The sequence below is a fragment of the Mobula hypostoma genome, chromosome 4 (genome assembly GCF_963921235.1).
Source record: "Mobula hypostoma chromosome 4, sMobHyp1.1, whole genome shotgun sequence".
NCBI lineage: Eukaryota > Metazoa > Chordata > Chondrichthyes > Myliobatiformes > Myliobatidae > Mobula > Mobula hypostoma.
The window spans coordinates 181084058-181102789 of NC_086100.1; the positions used below are offsets into that span (position 1 = coordinate 181084058).

The 18732-nt window shown below is 41.8% G+C and overlaps 1 protein-coding gene across 1 annotated transcript in view; it reads left to right on the plus strand.

Moving 5' to 3' along the window:
- Window positions 1–18732, plus strand: part of ctnna2 (catenin (cadherin-associated protein), alpha 2) — a 1317235-nt gene that overhangs the window by 127089 nt on the left and 1171414 nt on the right. The gene's annotated exons all lie outside the window — the stretch shown is intronic.

The following is an 18732-nucleotide window of genomic DNA, read 5'->3' on the forward strand; positions in this document are numbered from 1 at the left end:
CTATAGAATCTGTATCTCCTTCTGCAATTAGATACATGACTTCCTAACCGGAAGACCACAATCTCTGTGGATTGGTAATAATATCTCCTCCTCATAGACAATCAAGTCAAGTCAAGTTTATTGTCATTTCGACCATAAGCTTCTGGTACAGTACACAGTAAAAATGAAACAACGTTCCTCCAGGATCCTGGTGCGACATGAAACAACAGAAAACTACACTAGACTATGTAAAACAACATAAAAACTGCACTAGACTACAGACCTGCACAGGACTACATAAAGTGCACAAAACAGTGCAGGGCAGTACAATAATTAATAAACAAGACAATAGGCACAGTAGAGGACAAATTACAATATAATACTAAATGATGTAGATGTCAGTCTAGACTCTGAGTATTGAGGAGTCTGATGGCTTGGGAGAAGAAACTTGCACAGTCTGGTTGTGAGAGCCCGAATGCTTCGGTACCTTTTGGCAGGTGGCAGGAGGGAGAAGAGTTTGTGTGAGGGGTGCATGGGGTCCTTCACAATACTGTTAGCTTTGCGGGTGCAGCGTGTCGTGTAAATGTCTGTAATAGTGGGAAGAGAGACCCTGATGATCTTCTCAGCTGACCTCACTATCCACTGCAGGGTCTTGTGATCTGAGACAATGCAATTCCCTGACCAAGCAGTGATACAGCTGCTCAGGATGCTTTGATACATCCTCTGTAGAATGTGTTGAGGATGGGAGGTGGGAGATGGACTTTTCTCAGCCTTCGCAGGAAGTAGAGATGCTGCTGGGCTTTCTTGGCTATGGAGCTGGTGTTGAGGTCCAGCTGAGATTCTCCGCCAAGTGAACACCAAGAAATTTGGTGCTTTTAACAATCTCAACGGAGGAGCCATCAATGCTCAGCGGAGAGTGGTTGCTCCGTGCTCTCCTGAAGTCCACAACCATCTCTTTTGTTTTGTTTGCATTCAGAGACAGGTTGTTGGCTCTGCACCAGTCTGTTAGCCGCTGCACCTCCTCTCTGTATGGTGACTCGTTATTCTTGCTGTTGAGACCCCCCACGGTCGTGTCATTGGCAAACTTGATAATGTGATTCGAGCTCTGTATTACTGCACAGTCGTGGATCAGCAGAGTGAACAGCAGTGGACTGATCACACAGCCCTGGGGGGCCCCGTGCTCAGTGTAATGGTGTTGGAGGTGCTGCTCTCGATCTGGACTGACTGAGGTCTCCCAGTCAGGAAGTCAAGGATCCAGTTGCGGAGGGAGGTGTTCAGGCCCAGCAGTTTCAGCGTTCCAATCAGGTGCTGAGGAATGATTGTGTTGAATGCTGAACTGAAGTCTATGAACAGCATTCAAATGTATGTGTCTTTTTTTTGTCCAGGTGGGTGAGGGCCAGGTGGAGGGTGGTGGCGATGGTGTCGTCTATTGAACGGTTGGGACAATATGCGAATTGCAGGGGATCCAGTGAAGGGGGGCAGCAGGGTCTTTGTGTGCCTCATGATGAGCCTCTCGAAACACTAACAGCTCAGGGATGTGTAGTTAGTCCACTGCTTTACTCTCTCTATATCCATGACTGTGTGGCTAGGTTTTGCTCAAATGCCATCTATAAATTTGCTGATGATACAACCATTGATGGCAGAATCTCAGATGGAGAGGAGAAAATATACAGAAACGAGCAAGATATACCAGCTAGTTGAGTGGTGCTGCGGCAACAACCATGCACTCACCTTCAGTAAGACCAAAGAGCTGACTGTGGACTTTAGAAAGGGGAGGACGAAGGAACATAATCGAATCCTCATAGAGGGATCACAAGTGGAAAGAGTGAGCAATTTCAAGTTTCTGAGTGTCAAGATCTCAGAGGATCTAAATTGTTTCTAACATATGCTGACTTTGTCCGATGATTTCACCACTTTCCAAATGTGCTGTTATCACATCTTTGATAACTGACTGTAGCATTTTCCCCACCAGCGATGTCAGGCTTACTGGTCTATAATTCCCCGGTTTCTCTCTCCCTCCTTTTTTAAAAAGCGGGGTTACATTAGCCACCCTCCAATCTTCAGGATCTAATCCGGAATCTAAAGTATTTTGAAAAATTATCACTAATGCATCCACTATTTCTTGGGTTACCTCCTTAAGCACTCTGGGATTCAGACCATCTGGCCTTGGGGATTTACCTGCCTTTAATCCGTTCAATTTACCTAACAGCACTTCCCTACTAACTTGTATTTCCCTCAGTTCCTCCATCTCGCTAGACCCTCGATCCCCTACTATTTCCGGAAGATTAATTATGTCCTCCTTAGTGAAGACAGAACCAACGTAGTTATTCAATTGGTCTGCCATGTCCTTGTTCCCCATGATAAATTCACCTGCTTCTGACTGTAAGGGACCTACATTTGTCTTAACCAATCTTTTTCTTTTCACGTATCTATAAAAGCTTTTACAATCAGTTTTTATGTTCCCTGCCAGCTTTCTCTCATAATCTTTTTTCCCTTTCCTAATTAAGCCCTTTGTCCTCCTCTGCTGGACACTGAATTTCTCCCAGTCCTTAGGTGTGCTGCTTTTTCTGGCTAATTTATATGTTTCTTCTTTGGAATTGGTACTATCCCTAATTTCCCTTGTCAGCCACGGGTGCACTACCTTCCCTGCTTTATTCTTTTGCCTAACTGGGATGAACAATTGTTGTAGTTCATCCATGCGATCTTTAAATGCTTGCCATTGCATAGCCACCGTCAACCCTTTAAGTATCATTTGCCAGTCTATCATAGCTAATTCACATCTCATACCTTCAAAGTTACCCTTCTTTAAGTTCAGAACCTTTGTTACTGAATTAACTATATCACTCTCCATCTTAATGAAGAATTCCACTATATTATGGTCACTCTTACCCAAGGGGCCTCGTACGACAAGATTGCTGATTAACCCTTCCTCATTGCTCAATACCCAGTCTAGAATGGCCTGCTCTCTAGTTGGTTCCTCGACATGTTGGTTCAGAAAACTATCCCGCATACATTCCAAGAAATCCTCTTCCTCAGAACCCCTACCAATTTGGTTCACCCAATCTATATGTAGATTGAAGTCACCCATTATAACTGCTGTTCCTTTATTGCACGCATTTCTAATTTCCTGTTTAATGCCATCCCCAACCTCACCACTACTGTTAGGTGGCCTGTACACAACTCCCACCAGCGTTTTCTGCCCCTTAGTGTTATGTAGCTCTACCCATATCGATTCCACATCCTCCCGGCTAATGTCCTTCCTTTCTATTGCGTTAATCTCCTTTCTAACCAGCAATGCCACCCCACCTCCTTTTCTTTCATGTCTATCCCTCCTGAATATTGAATATCCCTGAATGTTGAGCTCCCATCCTTGGTCACCCTGGAGCCATGTCTCTGTGATCCCAACTATATCATATTCATTAATAACTTTCTGCACGTTCAATTCATCCACCTTGTTACGAATGCTCCTTGCATTGACACACAAAGCCTTCAGGCTTGCTCTTACAACACTCTTAGCCCTTATGCAATTATGTTGAAAAGTGGCCCTTTTCGATTTTTGCCCTGGATTTGCTGGCCTGCCACTTTTACTTTTCATCTGACTACTTTTTGCTTCTACCTTCATTTTACACGCCTCTGTCTCTCTGCACTTGTTCCCATCCCCCTGCCACATTAGTTTAAATCCTCCTGAACAACAGTAGCGGATGCTCCCCCTAGGACATTGGTTCCAGTCCAGCCCAGGTGCAGACCGTCCTGTTTGTACCAGTCCCACCTCCTCCAGAACTGGCTCCAATGCCCCAGAAATTTGAATCCCTCCCCCTTGCACCATTTTTCAAGCAATGTATTCATCTGAAATATCCTCCTATTTCTACTCTATCACGTGGCACTGGTAGTAATCCAGAGATTATTACCTTTGTGGTCCTACTTGTTAGTTTCTCTCCTAACTCCCTAAATTCACCTTGTAGGACCATATTCATCTTATATATTTGTGATTGATTAACATTTTTTCTATGTTATCATTTTTCTATTTCATCTACATTAGTATTGTACTGCTGCCACTAAGTTAACAAATTTCATGACGCATACTGGTGATATTAAATCTGATTCTGATTCTGAAGTTCAAGATAAATTTAAAGTATGTATGTGTCACCTTATACTACCCTGAGAACCCATGGCAGGCATTGACACTACAACGAAGAAATACAATAGAATCAATGAAAAACTACACACAAAGAATGACGAACAACAGATGTGCAAAAGAAATCATGCTGTGCTAATACAAATAATTAGTTAAATATTGATTTATTGATTATTGAGAATGAGTTTATAGTCCTTGAAAGTGAGTCCATACATTGTGGAATCAGTTCAGTGTGAGGTGAGTGAAGTTATCCACAGAGGTTCAGGAGTCTGATTTTCCGTTTTAGGGTGGGGTTTGTGAAATACAATGTTCGCAGCAAACTACTTCATTACTCAAATGATCACTGCAATCAGTTGTTCGCAACTTCCCTTTTGGAGCTGAGCTATTGAAACAGCTCTATGACCTGCCATTTTTGTGGTGTGGACTGAAATGTTGAAGGTGCAGGATGATTGTGGCATGGCGTGTACAAGCCAAAATGAGGCAGTGGGGCTTGATCTGAGACCTTGGTGTGAGCCAACGTATGCCATTGCTGGAGCGGACTTGGAGGCAATTGAAGTAGAACTGAGGCAAAGCAGAGTCGAGGTGGCAGGCCTGGAACCAAGAGTGAGGAATGACCCACTGTTTGGCTGATTTAAGTGCCAGGCCAGAATGGAAAGGCCGGGTGGCAGGGCCCAGGCCCAAGAGCATATCGAAGTGGCAGGGTCCAGATCCGAGAGCAAGGAATGACCTGAGGTTTGGCCAGTTTAAGCACTGGACCAGATTAAAAATGCCAGGGTGTTGGGGCTGGGGGCGAGGGTTTGGCCGGTGTTCAGCTTGCTGCTTGTTGAGGTTTATGCGTCTTTGTTCTGAACTGAGTTTGTGGCCTGCAACTTAACAGGCCCCTGGATCGGCTGTGACTGGTTTTGTGGCTCTGGACTCACTTTTCTGAAGTTTAGTTCTTAATGTTTTTTGCTTGCTTTTATTGTTTGCACAAATTGTTTTTTTTCTGCATGTCGGGTGTTTGATGGTTTTCTTTTTTTTAATAAGTTCTATTGGATTTCTTTATTTTGTGGCTGTGTGTAAGGAGACAAATCTGAAGCTTGAAAATAGTTTACATACTTTGATAATAAGTATTTTGAACTTTGAACTTTGGTTGTCGGATATGAGCTGTTCTTGAATCAGGTCATGTGGGACCTAAGGCTCCTGTGCCTCCTTCCTAATGGCAATGGTGAGAAGAGAGAATGCCTTGGATGGTGGGGGTCCTTGCTGATGGATGCTGCTTTCTTGTGGCAGTGTTCCTTGTAGATAAGCTCAATTGTGGAAAAGAGTTTTCCTATGATGGACTGGCCAGTATCCACCACTTTTAGTCGACTTCTCCATTCTCGGGCAATGTTCTGGTAGAGGACATGGACGGAGTTTGTTTACCCCTCTAGTAAATTTGAAGGATTTTGGTGGTTTCTCTTGTGTACTTGATGCTGACTGCAGTAGGCCAGGTCTCAGAACCATGTTGGAAGATAAGTATTTGAGTTCCTGATGCTCTTTCCTCGATCAGCAAAAATCTGTGTTGGTCCATTGCAGGCTGTTGTGAATTTCATTATCAGTGTCAGCCTTGATGAGAGGTGAATACACAAAGTGAAATGGTTCGTGCTTTGTGAACATTTTTCGTTGGAGGACAGTCGAGGCATTTTGATAGACAAACTTTGTTCTGTGGCTATTCAGTGTAAGGCCCATTCACAAGTTGACTGTTGCTTGTGCAACTCTCGCTTATAGGGGGTGATAACGCCCCCCCCCCACCTGGCCAAACTTAAGAAATCTTGTTTGGGTGGATGCTGCGCCATGTGTCCCCTGTTACAAATCAGTACCCTGAAATAACAAACAGTACACAATATGCGATTAAACGATTAAGCTTTATAACTCTTTACTTTGACTATATGGTTAGTAGAGAAATGAAATTTAAAAAAGGGCCCAATCTTATTAAACAGTCCGTGCACAAAGTTGGAGCTTACTCATAGGCTGATTGGTCCCCATCGACCTCCTCCGATCGTCGCTGTCCTTTGGACCCTCACTCCAAGTCCACCCCCTCCGGCAGTCTACCAAATCTCTCCATTCAGGTCTTCTCTCTTCACCTCTCTCTCTGTGGCAAAAGCCCGCAAAATCAACTGCTTCCAAATTCACAAGACGGCAACAAAATTCTGATTGGCTAACATGCATCCCACAATCCTGTTATCTCCAGCCATAACCCAAACATTGCTGCTACAGAGAAACCGTTACTTCAGCAGTGAACATTACAAAGAAGCCATTACATTAGCAGTGAAACCTTTCAGCGCGTTACATTTGGAACTTGGGAAATGAAAGTACATAAATGCAATCCTGTTCTTGATCACAGTAAAACTCCATTAATCCATTATCTATTGTGCAGAAAACAGGATGGTTCAGCATCTGATTCACTGAGTGCAAATCCCTGCACTCCATTAACACTCCAAGGTTCTGGTTCCCTTACTCCCTTTGACATGATATGGCCCTGATTTCTGCATTCCATTTAAAAGGAGATGTATTGTTGGAATAGGCAGGTAGGAACAAATGAGGTGCTTATGGAGTATAAGGAATGAAAGAAAACACTTAAGAAAGAAATCAGGAGAGCTAATAGAAGGCCTCAGTTACCAGGCTTGCTTTGACATTCCATTCTCATGTTCCCATTGACACAGGGGAATCTCCTCCAATGTGGTCCCATGCTCTGTGGCCCATATTCTCATGCATCTATTAAATCACATCAGGCCCCCAGCTTCTGCATTCTCATGTCTCCGAGGCTTCTTCAAAGTTCAGACACTGTAGATACTGGAATCTGGAGTAAAAATAAAAAGATGCTGGAAGGTATCAGTGGTCCAGGCAACAACTGTGGAGTGAAATGAACTGTTATGACTAAGATTGTAGGCATTTCAAATGGATTGGTGTGGACTAAATGGGCCAAGGACTTGTTTCTGGGCTGTACCTTTCTATTACTCCATGATTCTAATTGATAATCGAGGAGGGAAAGTGGAAATAGTGACTGGCAAGTAGCAAAGGACTGAAGATGATGAAATTTGATGGAGAAGAATACGGAGCATGGAATGAAGTGAGGGTGATGGAGAGGGGAACCCATGGGAGGCAGTCCATCTGCCATGGCAGTCTTGAGCTGCTGGTTGCTGGCCATCTTAATTCTCCTCTCTATTCCCATACTGCCATATCTGTCTTTGGCCTCTTTAACTGCCAGGGCAAGGCTAAACATAAGCTAGAGGAAATGCACCTCATATTCCTCTTGAGTAGTCTACGACTTGACAGCGTGAAAACTGAATTCTCCAATTTCAGGTAAGTTGCTCCCACTCAGTCCCTTCTCTCTCTCTCTTCTAATTCTACCTTCTCCTCCTTCAGTCATCATCACCCTATTTATTTCCCTCTTCCACCCATTCCAACTGCTGACACCCACACACTCCTCCTATGGATTGCACAGAACAGGGTGCAAATAAGATTCAGCATGAATGTTTTATTTATGAGAGACTTGGGATTGGCTGTGTTTGTTTTCCTTGGAGCAGAAGATTGTTGGGAGTGGGATGGGGAAACCTGATAAAGAGTAAATTACATAGTATTGAAAGTGTAGATGGTAAGAAACTTTTCTCCATGACAGATGTGTAATAAGACTGGAAGCACATGTGGTTATGTAAGAAATAAACAGTTGATGTGACATACTAAATTCCTATAGCATCTTGTGCGTGTTGATAAAACTGGAACGTATGGGTTTAATATGAAGACAAAGAGGTTTAGAGAGGATGTGAGGAAGTACTTATTCACCTGTGCATGGTTGCAGTCTGGAGCACACTGCCCAAGAAGATGGTGATTGCAGGTTCCTAACAGTATTTAAAAAGCATCTGGACAAACACTAATAGCCTCTGTATAATAGGCTAAATGATGGTAAATGGTATCTGTACAGATAGGTACTTGATGGTCAGCATAGGTATAATGGGCAGAAGGGTATTTTAGTGCTCTATGATCATGATGAGATGCTAACTTAGTGAATCTATAGTATAAGGCCACAAACATGCTGAACAGCAAGTACAGCATGCAATAGATCAAATTAAGTGATTTCATAGAACATCACATTGAAGCTCCATGGTCTTTCTACATCCAGTGATGAATGGTAGCGAACAGTTAAACAGCTAACAGGAACAGTTGACTCATAAAATATTCCCATATCTAGTCAGAGCCATTTGAGTACCAAAGGAAAGATTGAAATATCCTCAATCATGTTTGGCCAGAAGTGTGGAGTTATCATTCCAAAATATTAAAAAAATGGCATTACTCAGCAAGTCAGGCAAATTTTTTGGGAAGAGTTTTGTTAGATAAAAGACACACAACTGGAAGTGTTAACTCTGTTTTTCTTTTCTTAAATGCTATCTTAGCTGTTGAGGTTTTTCAGCACTTTTTTTGTTTTTAACATTTCCAGCATTGCAGTTCACTTGAATGGATGATCCATGAAATCCATCCATGCTTCTTGAAAGTCCACTATTACAGAAGCCAATCTGCAGCCAATTAGGTTGGCTTTACATATATTGAGAAATAGTTGAGAAGACTACTTCCAGCAAAGGCCATGGATAAAGGCAATTCTCTTGTTACAGTAATTCAGATAACAGAAATTTATCTTTACTGAATTCACGATTGTGACCCAAAATTTTGAGATATTGAATAAAATTTACTCTTACAAAATAATAATTTTTTTTCCCATTTGGATTTCTTGATGCATGTGCAAATTAAGTAGTTTTGTGTTAAGGAAAATCACAGTATTGACATTTTTCTAGGAAAGCACTGCACCATAATATGGGGATTCCGTCTACATTGTATTGACAGTCTGCTTTGCAGATCTCACTGCAATTTGGCCCACTGCTCCACGACAGTTACAATACTGCCATTTTCCACACAATAAAAAAATTGCCCCGATCCAACTCGAAATCCAATTTCATTAATTACTGCCCCATTGGACAACTCTTACGATAGCAAAGTTTAAGAGGCATTTAGACAGGCATATGAATAGGCAGGGAGTGGAGGGATATAGTTTGTATGTAAGAAAATATTTTTAGTTAAATTTACCTTCAAAGTTGGTCAGGATATTGTGTGCTGAAGGGCCAGTTACTGTGCTGTACTTTATGCTCTTGTCAATAAAAGAGAAACAGAAAATGCTGGAAACACTCAGTATAATAGACAGCATATATGAAAGGTCCAGCATCAAGAGTTGGGAAAGAAGAAAAATTGTTCATATTAGGGAATGGAGATGGTGGGATTGGATGATAGATAGAACGAAGGAAATAACATTGATCAGTTGAGATCATAATGTGGAGATTAGGGAGCAGTCAAGGTCAGATTGAGCCGCCTTGTCTGTGTAATGTATTGATAAAGCTATAGGAAATGCTCTGCAGTCCAGACTATTAAAAAAAGAAAAAGTGAACCAAATTGATGATGATAGGTACGTATAGCCAATTCAGAAAAAGAAGACCAAGTTATCTAAACTGGAGAAGATGAAATTGATTCTTTCAGGCTGTAATGCACCCAGAAGGCTTGTTCTGACAATGCTGGGAGCCATAGTCAGAAAGTTCCGTGGAAGTGAGTGGCATGCTACGGAATGAGATAAATAGTACTTTTTGTCCCAGTAAGTGTACATCAGGGCATCAATATGGTAATAGCAATCTGAACTGCATAAGAGTTCACATTGTTAATATGAATTAGTTGATTTAGTTTCTGATAATCTTTTCATATTTTTATGAAAATGTTGCGATTTTATGAACATTTGCAGTTATCCTTGAGTAATACAAATTATATTTGATGTAAAATTGAATTGTATTCATTTACTTTTCAAAATTCTCCTTTCATATTTTTGTGTCAAAATAACATTGTAATTGGAAGCAAGGAAGTTACTCCACAGAAAGTAATCTGTGTTTTGTTTTGATGGAATAATTTGATTCCTTTACATTACTGAATATTAATAAAGTCACACAGCAATAAAGCATGGATATTAGCCCTTCAGCCCAACAAGTCCTTGTTGACCACAATACCCACCCAGCTAGCCTCTACTTCTTGCATTCATTCCATTTCCCTCTAAGGTCATACCCCTCCGTTATATCTAATGTAGCTGTCTCAAATACTACTTCCAGCTTATTTCATGACTCACCACTCTCTGCATGAAAAAATTGCCCTTCAGATACCTTTTAAGTCTTGTCCCTTTCACGCAAAACTTGTGCCTCTAAATTTCGTACTACCCTATTCTATGCACCTTATCAATGCCTCATTATTTCAAATATTCCTATAAGATTGTTCCTTTTTCTCGTACCTTCCAAAACCTAGCCTGGCCAATCTCTCCCTGTAACTCAGGCCCTCTAGTCCTAGCAACATCTTCGTAAATATTTTCTACACTCTTTCCAGTTTAACCATGTTTTTCTTACAGCAGGGTGACTAAAGCTGTAAAGATTGCTTGAAGTGCATCCTCAATGCCTTGTACAATTGCAACATAATGTGCAGCTCTTATAATGAATGCACTGATGGTTGAAGGCCAGTGTGTTAAACACCCTCTTAAACATCCTGTTTACATATGACCGTGCTTTCAATGAACTTTGCACTTGCACTCTTAGGTCTTTCTGTTCACTTACATTACATAGTGGCCACCATTCACAGCATCACCTCACACTTAGCTGTATTAGAATTAGTGTTAGAATTTATTTAAATCTTAACATCCATCCCACAGCGTGAGGGAATAAAAATATTTGCATATTAAATAAGGTAGACAGTGAGGAAGGTTTTCAGAGCCTGCAGAGGGACTTGGGCCATCTGGAAAAATGGGCTAAAAAATGGCAGATGGAGTTTAATACTGACAAGTGTGAGGTCTTGCACGTTGGAAGGACAAACCAAGGTAGAACATACAGGGTTAATGGTAAGGCACTGAGGAGTGCAGTGGAACAGAGGGATCTGGGAATACAGATACAAAATTCCCTAAAAGTGTTGTCACAAGTAGATAGGGTCGTAAAGAGAGCTTTTGGTACATTGGCCTTTATTAATCGAAGTATTGAGTATAAGAGCTAGAATGTTATGATGAGGTTGTATAAGGCATTGGTGAGGCTGAATCTGGAGTATTGTGTTCAGTTTTGGTCACCAAATTACAGGAAGGATATAAATAAGGTTGAAAGAGTGCAGAGAAGGTTTACAAGGATGTTGCTGGGACTTGAGAAACTCAGTTACAGAGAAAGGTTGAATAGGTTGGGACTTTATTCCCTGGAGCGTAGAAGAATGAGGGGAGATTTGATAGAGGTATATAAAATTATGATGGGTATAGATAGAGTGAATGCAAGCAGGCTTTTTCCACTGAGGCAAGGGGAGAAAAAAACCAGAGGACATGGGTTAAGGGTGAGGGGGGAAAAGTTTAAAGGGAACATTAGAGGGGGCTTCTTCACACAGAGAGTGGTGGGAGTATGGAATGAGCTGCCAGACGAGGTGATAAATGCGGGTTCTCTTTTAACATTTAAGAATAAATTGGACAGATACATGGATGGGAGGTGTATGGAGGGATATGGTCCGTGTGCAGGTCAGTGGGACTAGGCAGAAAATGGTTCGGCACAGCCAAGAAGGGCCAAAAGGCCTGTTTCTGTGCTGTAGTTTCTATGGTTTTATGGTTCTATATGACTCCGTGGCAATGTAGCGACATGTAAATTTAAAAGTCTAATGGCTTGTAGAAAGAAGCTGTCCTGCAGCCTGTTGGTCCTGGCTTTAATACTGCAGTACCATTTGCTGGACAGAAGCAACTGAAACAGTTTATGGTTGGGGTGACTGGTGCCCCCCCTATGATCTACCAGGCCGCCTTTCTGCACCAGCTGCTATAAATTTCCTCAATGGAGAGAAGTTCACATCCACAAATGCGCTGGGCTATCCATACCAGCGGTCAAGGTTAATTCATTTCCCGGACCAGGTGGTGATACAACTGGTCAGTATGCTCCCAATGGTGTGCCTGTAGAAGGTCTTGAGGACTTGGGGGCTCATGCTGAAATTCTTCAGTTGCCTGAGGTGGAAGAGACACTGTTGTGCATTTTTTGTCACAAAGTTGGTGTGTACAGTCCAGGTGAGATCATTGGTGATGTGTATACCGAGGAACTTGAAACTACTCACCCTCTCAACTGCACACCCATCGAGCCTGTCTGCATTCCTCATGTAATCCACAGTCATCTCTTTTCATATTGAGGGAGAGGTTGTTATCTTGGCACCACTGTGTCAAGGTATCAACCGCTCAGTAGACTGTCTCATCACCGCTAGAAATAAGGCTGGTCAAAGTTGTGTCATCTGCGAATTTGATCAGATTGGAGCTGTGTGTGGCAGTACAGGCCTGGGTGTAAAGGGAATAGATTAGCAGACTTGGAACACAACCTGGAGAGCACTTATGTTGAGGGTCAGAGGGGCAGGAGTGAGGGACTCCATCCTTAGCAGCTGTTGGTGATCTGATAGTAAGTCTAGGATCCAGCTGCACAAGGTGGGCTACAGGCTGAGGTCTCTGAGCTTCCTGTCAAGTCTGGAGGGAATTATGATGTTGAATGCTGAAATGTATTCCAGAAACACCATGCTAAAGTATGAATCCCTCTTCTCCAGGTGAGTGAGGACGGTGTGTAGTGCTGTGGCTATGGTGTGTAGACTGGCTCTATCAGAAGGTGAATTGTAGGGTGTCCAGTGTGGATGGTAGCATGCTGCAGATGTAGTCTTTAACCAGCCTGTCAAAGTACTTGCTTATAATTGAAGTGAGTGCAACAGGGCAAAAGAAAATCCATTTGCCACTCCTTCCTAACTAATGAAGAATTTTCTAATTCTTAACTAATTAGTTAAGATTCATGATAACTTCCTAACTAATGAATTTCCTAATTTCCTAACTAATGAAGATCCCTTTGTAATCTATGGTAACCTTCTTCACAATCAACTCTTACTGCTGTGGTAGTTTTATGTATTGCACTGTATTGCTGCTGTAGCAAAAAAGAATAAATTTCATGTTGTATGTGTGTGATGATAGACCTGATTCTGATATGGATTGCTATTGTGGACTGAAAGTTGGAAGAGGGCAGGGAGAGAGCAATTATGGTTAGGAAAAGGGGAAGGGAGAGGGGAGGGAGTGGGAAGCACCACAGAGGTATACTACAGTGATTAATAAACCAATTGATTGTAATCAAATGACCTTGCCTGGTGACTCAGGAGGCCAAGCTAGAAGGTGATAGGTGAAGCCAGGTGGATAGAAGAGATGGAATGAAGTAAGAAGCTAGGAGGTGAAGACTGGAACAGGCAAATCACTGGAGAAGAAGGAATCTGATAGGAAAGAAGAGTGGACCATGGGAAAAAAAGGGAAGAGGTAACAGGCTGGTGAGGAGGAGAGGTAAGAGGTCTCCTCTCCTAGGACCAAGAAGGAATGGACAAGGGAAGCAAAAGAGCACTTATGGGATTGCTTTGAATCAGTGGACTGGACTGTATTCACGGATTCATCTTCGAATCTGGATGAGTATGTCACAGATGTTACCAATTTCATTAAGACCTGTGTAGATGAATGTGTGCCTATGAAAACTTGGTGTACATTCCCAAACCAAAAAGCATGGATGAACCAGGAGATATTTTTTCTGCTGAGGGCTAGATCTGTGGCATTTAAGTCTGGTGACCCAGGTCTGTACAAAAAAGTGAGGTATGACTTGCAGAGGGCTATCAAGGGCAAAGAGACAATTCGGAGTGAAGTTGGAAGAAACATTGGATGCACAACAACTCTGACAGGGTTTGCAAGACATTACTTCCTACAAAGCAAAACCCAATAGCATGAAAGGCAGTAATGCTTCACTACCAGATGAGCTTAACTCCTTCCTGCTTTGAAAGGGAGAACATAACTACAGGTATGAAGATCCCTGCTGCATCTGGTGACACTGTGATCTCTGTCTCGGAGGCCGATGTTAGGCTGTCTTTAAAGAGGGTGAACCCTCACAAGGCGGCAGGCCCGATGGAGTACCAGGTAAGGCTGTGAAAATTTGTGCCAACCAACTGGCAAGAGTATTCAAGGACATTTTCAACCTCTCACTACTACAATTGGAAGTTCCCAGCTGCTTCAAAAAGGCAACAATTATACCAGTGCCCAGAAAGCTGTCTTAATGACTATTGCCTAGTAGCACTCACATCTATGGTGATGAAATGCTTTGAGATGTTGGTCATGGCTAGAATGAACTTCTGCCTCAGCAAGGACCTGGACCCACTGCAACTTAACCTGTTGCCACAATAAGTCCATGGCAGATGCAATTTCAATGGTTCTTCACAGGGCCTTAGACCACTTGGATAATGCAAACACCTATGTTAGAATACTGTTCATTGACTGTAGCTCAGCATTTAACACCATCAATCCCACAATCCTAATCAATAAGTTACAGAGCCTGGGCCTCTGTACCTCCCTCTGCAGTTGGATCCTGCTTCCTAAACAGAAGAGCGTGATCTGTGCAGATTGATGATAATATCTCCTCCTCGCTGATGATCAGTACTGGTGCACTTCAGAGCTGTGTGCTTAGCCCACTGCTCCACCCGCTCTATACCCTTGACGGTATGGCTAGGTATAACTCAAATATCATCTATGAGTTTGCTGATGATACAGTTATTGTTGGTAGAATCTTAGATGGAGATGGGAGGGCGTACAAGAGCAAGATATACCAGCTAATATAGCTCATTGCGGACTTCAGGAAGGGTAAGACGAGGGAAGATTTACCAATCCTCATAGAGGGATCAGAGGAGAAGAGAGAGAGCAATTTCAATTTCCTGGGTGTCAAGATCTCTGAGGATCTAACTTGGATGTAGCTATAAAGAAGGCAATACAGCAGTTATATTTAATTTGGAGTTTGAAAAGATTTGATTTGTCAACTAAAACACCAAACTTCTATATATATACCATAGAGAGCACTATGACAGGCTGTGTCACTGTTTGGTATGGGTGAGGGAGGCTACTGCACAGGACCAAAAGAAGCTACAGAGAGTGGTAAAGTTAGTCAGCTCCATCTTGGTATCAGCCTCTAGTACCCAAGACATCTTCAAGGAGTGGTGCCTCAGAAAGGCAACATCCATTATTAAGGATCCCCATCACCCAGGGCATGCCTTCTTCTCCTTGTTACCATCAGGAAGGAGATACAGAAGCCTGAAGGCACATACTTAGCGATTCAGGAACAGCTTCTTCTCTGCCATTTGATCATGAAATGGACATTGAAACCATGAACACTACCTCAGTTTTTTAATATATATTATTTCTGTTTTGCACTATTTTTAATCTATTCAATATAAATATATATACTTATTATAATCTATTCATTTATGTTTTCTTGTTTTCTTTTATCATGTATTGCATTGAACTATTGCTGCTGAGTTAAATTTCACCACACCTGCTGGTGATAATAAACCTGATACTGATTCTATCAGAATTCCTTCCTTTCCAGCCCTTTTCCTCTCCACTGATCACCTCCCAGCATCTGACTGCATCTCCCCTCTTCCACCCACTTGACTTGTCACGTACCCCGTGACGGGTTAAAGAACCAGCAGAAATGGAAAACACTTTGGAGTCTGGTATTGCTATTAACTAATACTCTTTTATTAGTAACTACGCAATACAGTAATATAAATTCAGATTAGCAAAGTTTATATGTATATAAGTGTGGAAATATAGAAACCAAGCTTCTTTAAGCCTAGGGGTAAATAGATACAGTCTTACGGTGATAAGTAAAGTTCAGTTCAGTTTGTGGTATTGAGTCGAGTAATGATGGAGAGAGAGAGGTATTTAGTTCTTCAGGTGAGCTGATGCCATCAATCTTCCCGTTGTCCTCCAAAACTTCCAAGTTAGCCAAACTTGACTAACTTAAGAGCACCGTCTTCAAGTGATAGTCTACCAACCCAGGCGAGGGTTAAACTCCACAGGGTCGCTCTTTCACGCACTAATAATCACAGATTGATCCCTCAGAATCGATCCTCAGTCCCACACTCATGGGCAGCTGGACAGGATAGTGGTAACTTCATCACACCCTTGTGTGTCTGTGTGTCCTGTGAAACAAGCAATTATACTGGTTTAAATACCGTATTGCTGAACATCAGCTGTCCATCAAGTAGCTCCTCCCTCCTCTCTCTGTAGGAACTTAGAAGCTGCCAGTGTCCTTGCAAAAATTTCAAACAAACTGTGAGCAGTGTTCGTCCGTCTCTCTCTCTCTCTCTCTCTCGCTCGCTCTCTCAACCCCTCCCCCTTGTGTTGAACAACTCTCTCTCTCTTTTTAAAAACACAGTTCATAGGGATAATTCAGGATCCCATCACAGACTTCACCTATCATTTTCTAGCTTGTGCACCTACCTTCCCTCACCTTCTTATTCTGGCATCTTCCCCTTTCATTTACAGTCCTGATGAAGGGTCTTGTCCTGAAATGGCAACTGTTGATTCATTTCCATAGATACTGCCTGACCTGCTGGTTTCCTGCAGCAATTTGTGTGTGTTGCTCTGGATTTGCAGCATCTGCAGAATCTCTTGTTTATTCCTTCATCATTTCCTTTTCTCACATTATATATTCCTCCAACTCCTGTCTGTAAGTGACCTACATTTATCTTAACATGTCTGTTTTGTAAAAAGAGTTCATTAATTTCATTCAAAGTATAGATTTAACAATTTATGGATATTTATCAGAACCAAAGAATGTGGGCATAGTGCAGGTAGATGATAATCCATGAGCTTGACGAATGGGATTGAAAGCTCAAGGGACTGATTGGCTTGTTCCTGATTCTATTTCTTATAGTCTTTGGTCTTGTTTTAGGTTACAGATATAGCTGCAGTCCCCAGTGGTGGAGCCCAGTATTACTGCAATTCTCTAGCATGATTAATGATCATAAAAGAAAAATAATATCTCTTCAGTTTTGCAGATTTAATGGCAAAGCCTTTTCAATAAAAACATTCAAAAATATTGGTATTCTAAAACTATTTAAACTGATTAATTCACAAATATTTAATTATACAGTTGCCCAACAGAAATAAATTCTGAATCAGAAATTGCAGTGAATTTGATGTAGTCAATCTCTGGAAATAAAGGTGACAGCAAAATACTTTGCATTTCCTTTAAAATTGATTATGATGATGTTTCTCAATTGTGTTTAATCCATCAGTTCTATTAATTGTTTGAAATTACTTTATAGCAATCACTGAATTAACAATATTGCAATGTTCCCTTCTTACTCCAATAATTACGTTTGAAAGTGCTGGAATTACCATGGCGGTTTGTCTGTTTTATGGGAAATGAAAATGTCAGATTGAGGGAAGTACAACAGCTGCAAACTGAAAAGGAATTAGTAGCATGGAGCTGGCCAGTGAAGGTCAGAAAGCTGGACTGTGGCACCAGAAGAAGAGTGTTTCTTTTTTCTATGAGGAGAGAATGAATAGGCTGAGGTATTCTTGGAGCAAAGGAGACAGAGGTGAGATATCACTGAGGTATACAAAATTATAAAAGGCATAAAGAGGGTAGAGAGTAGAAAACTTCTCCATAACAGATGTAAAAAGCTAGACGATACAGGTTTAGAATAAAGGCCAGCGGTTTAGAATGTTTTCACTATCTACGTGGATGGTGATGGTGAAAGTAGTATCAGAGTGAGTATTTTAATTACCTAGGCATAGATGGTTACTGACCAAGTTCCAGCAAGTAGAAATGGTGTACATAGGTAATTAATGATCAGCAAGAGCATGTGCTGAAGGGTATCTTTGCTGTAGGACTGATTTGAAAGGGAATCTTCCCTTGAGAGCACAAGGAAGTCTTTTAGATGCTGGAAATCCAAAGCAGCACACAAAATGCTGAAGCAATTCAGCAGGTCAGGCACCATCCATGGAAGTGAATAGATGGTCGCCGTTTCAGGCCAAGACCATTCTTCAGTACTTCTTTGAGATCAGTTCAGTTTTGTTGAAGGGGTGAAAGTCTTGTCTTGTCCTGCAGTTGAAGTTACATGAAGTTGGAGTGGTGTGGTAGATTTCAGTAAGACAGAGAAATTTAACTTTATTTTGTTAGTGACCATTATGAGTTATTACACAGAAATTAATTTTGACATTTGGCATAGACAGACAAAAAGAGGATATTGGTAAGTCAAGATGACGTCCAAGGGCTACATGCTCAGACTGCTGCTGATGCAGGACATACTGCTAGATCCACCTCAAACTGAATTACCAAGTTAGCTGATGATGCAACAGTGGTTGGCCTCATCAACAATGATGATGAGATGGTGTACAGAGAGGAAATGGAACAGCTTGTAGAATGGTGTGAGCAGAACAACTTGTCTTAATGTGGACAAGATTAAGGAGCTGATTGTGGACTTTAGGAAGGTGGAGGCTGACCATTCCTCACTGCACAGCTTTTGTAAAGAGAGTTAGGATCACCAGGCTTCTGGGAGTAGATGATCTCATATGTTCCCTCAACGCCACTTCTTTCGTCAAGAAAGCACAGAAGTGTCTCCACTTCCTAAGGAGATTGAGGCAAGCGAGACTTTCTCCTGCCCCCAACCCCATTCTAACCAATTTTTAAAGAGCACCATTGAGAGTGTGCTGACCAGCTGCATCACCGTTTGATGTG